This window comes from Chenopodium quinoa, unplaced genomic scaffold (genome assembly GCF_001683475.1).
Source record: "Chenopodium quinoa cultivar QQ74 unplaced genomic scaffold, ASM168347v1, whole genome shotgun sequence".
Lineage (NCBI taxonomy): Eukaryota > Viridiplantae > Streptophyta > Magnoliopsida > Caryophyllales > Amaranthaceae > Chenopodium > Chenopodium quinoa.
This window is the reverse complement of record NW_018744502.1, coordinates 2647937-2651291: the sequence shown is the minus strand read 5'-3', so window position 1 is coordinate 2651291 and position 3355 is coordinate 2647937.

Sequence of the window (3355 nt, the reverse complement as noted above, 5' to 3'; positions counted from 1 at the left end):
TCGGAGCGTTCTTCAGACCAAACGACATGACTGTGTAACAATAGAGCCCTTGTTCTGTGACAAAGGCAGTTTTCTCTTCATCTTTTTTCCATAGAGGGATCTGGTGAAAGCCTGAGTAGGTGTCCATGAGACTCACCAAGGCATGGCCGGCTGTTTAGTCGACCAAGCTGTCGATCTTTGGCAAAGGATAGCTGTCTTTCGGACATTCCTTGTTTAAATCAGTGTAGTCCACACACATGCGCCAGGAACCATTCGGCTTCTTAACTAGCACAACATTTGCAACCCATTTTGGGTAGAAACACTGCCGAATGTATCCCGCATCAAGTAACTTCTTTACTTCGGCGGCGGCCGCCTGATTTCTTTCTTCATCATGATGCCTTTTCTTCTGTCGTACCGGTTTCTTTTTCGGGTCGACATCTAGCTTGTGTACCGCCAGGTCTGGACTAATACCTAACATCTCATGCACCTCAAATGCAAAAATATCTTGGAACTCTTTCAGCAGCTGGCGAAGGTCATTGCCAAGTTCAGTCAGAGCAGTCGTCCCTACCTTAACAGTTCGGTCTGGACGACTGTCATCGAGGGCGACATCTACGTGCTCCCCAGCTGGCTGAGGGCAGAATTCATCCGGCCGCTCCTCAGCCAGTGATTGCTATTGCTTATGTTTTTTCTGACCTCCGTCTCGGAGGCTTTCCTCTTCCTGCCGCCTGCCTCTTGAGCAGACGCTTCTTCTATGGCTTTGCCAGTTTGGCCGTCTGAAGTTACCGTTGTTTTGATGTCAGTGAAGTAACATTCTATGGCCATTCTCTGGTCCCCCTTATGGAGCCGACTGTTTTGTCATCCTTCTCAAACTTGAGCAACATAAGGGATGGAATGATAACTGCTTTAGAGTCATTAAGGACGGGGCGCCCAAGGATCATGTTGTAGGCAGTAAGTTCCTCCACAACCAGAAAACGAATGACCATGTGGCGGCCCTCACCTCTCTCACCCAGACGGACGGGCAAATCAACCTGACCAATCAGATGGACGACTCCCCTCCAAATCCTATGAGAGGATGGGAGACAGGCTGTATACTCTCAGGCATGTACTTGAGCTTGTCAAGCACTTATGGCTGACGAGGTCCGACGAACTCCCTGTATCAATAAGTATTCTGCCGACTCTTTGGTTGACCACTTTACACTCGATGACAATTAGGTCGTCATGCGGCCGTCGAACACCACCAAATTCTTTCTCTGAAATAATAACCTCAGGAAACGAGGTACCAGAGGTCTCACCCCGATTAACAGAGTTAACATCCAATTGCCTGATGCTATCCTTGTTTCCCCGAACAGTCGGGCCTCCCCCTGCATAGCCGCCTGCTATTGTATAGATGGAAGCTTCATCAGTGTCAGAGCTGTCGCCCGGCTTCTGACTTTTTTGCCTGGCCGATTGATTTTGTTTGGGGGGTTTTTTTCCTTTAAGTTTCTTGACATAAGAGTCCAGATCACCCTTTTCAGCCAACTGATCCAGCAGACGTTTGAGGCTAATGCATTTGTTGGTCTCATGCCCAACGTCATCATGAAAATGGCAGTGCTTGCCTTTGTTGCGCTTGCTAGGATCACCCTTCATAGGTGTCGACTTCTCAAGTGAGAGTCGACCCTTAACTTCTTTGAAAATAATATGATTATCTTTGTTGAACTCATACTTGGGGGAGTACGGAGTGAACTCTTTTCTTTTCTTACTGGACAGCTGACTAGTGGAGTCGGCCATCCAAACATCTTTTCTCTTCTTCTCTTCCTTGGGGGCCGCCTTCTACGAGCGACCCTCCTTTTTCTCGGACCTTTTCTGGTCCCCTTGCTTTCCCATGTGACAGAGATCAACTGCCTGTATGTAGGTCTCGGCCTCCATCATTGCCTCTTGGAGAGTAGCTACTCTTTTTCTGACTAAATCGAACTTGAAGTTCGACCCGTCCTTCAATCCCTTGAATAAGTCGGTATAGGCTACTTCATCCGGCAAGTTGGGTATTTGTATCCTCATCAGAATGAATCTCTCTATGTAGGAGCGTAATCCCTCCTTTTCTCCCTGCTGGACGGCTCCTAGATCAAGAGTCGTCTTCCTGGCAGGTATGTTCATGGAAAAGTTTGATGCAAACAAATAAGCCAATGTTCTGAAGTTGTTGACACAGCCGGCCGGCAGATTGCCGAACCACTGCTGGGCGACTCCCTTCAGAGTGGCAGGAAAACACCTACACCATGTGGCATCATCCAATCCTTGAAGGTACATTAGATTGGTGAAGGCCATAAGGTAATCCTCTGGGTTAGCAGTGCCATCATAGGCGCCTATTAACACATTTTTCACTTTAGCCGGCTGGGCGACTTGTAAAATTTCCTTTGAGAAGGCGGTTGGCTGTTCTCCTAGTTGGAGCAGCCGTAACTGCCAGTCCAAAGGCTGGACATTCTTAGCCATCTGACCTCCAAAAGGAGGTGGTGGCAAAAAGTAGTGAGTTTGCGGCACATATGGCGGCTGAGTGGCATATGGTGCCGACTGTTGTGGGTGAGAGCTAGAACCGGAGTGTGTACTTCCTGTCCGGATCTCATAGTTTGACCTTGAATGATTCATAGAAGTGTTTTGTACACTGTCAAGAAAATCAAAAGTGGAGGCCGACTCAGACTGCTGTTGGCTCCTTTTCTGCTGAATCAGCAGCCGGGCGTCTGAGTAGGATTTCTTTGAGACGTCTGGTTGGACCAGACGGATTAGTTTCCTTCCCAATGAGGCTGGGTTACGGTGCTTTGTAAATTGACTAGAGGTACCCGCCTCTCCTCTTGGCGAGGGTAAGGGGTTGCCTCACGGACCTTCAATGGCTTCTTCTTTCCTGAATAGGAAGGCTTTTTGCTCGATTGCCCTTTTTGGGGAACATCCGTCTTTTTGTTGATGAGATCTTTAATCTCACCCTGGAAACTTCTCATGATGGTCATAAGATCATTCCTCGAGACAGGAGCTGTCCAGTCGACCGCTTGGTGAGAGTCGACCGAAGGTCCGACTGTTTGGCCTGGACCAGCCTGGCCTTGCCGTTCCTGCCTTTCATGAGGGGTAGTGTGTCGAGCTCTCAAGGACCCGTCTAGGGCCGTGCGAGTCTCAACTTCAGGCTCAGTGTCCTGATCAGAAGAGACGTGAGGCTCGTCTTCTTGGTAGTCATCCTCTGGACGCTTGTCACTATTAGTCGGTACAGATTGTGATTCCATCTCAAAGGTACTTTCCCCACAGACGGCGCCAAAAATGTTCCGGGGTTTTCTATGTCCCTTGGGAGAGTTACAACTTCGAGGCTGGAACCACACGCCTGTACCTGCAAGATAACGGAGACTCCTTGGGAAGGGAGCTC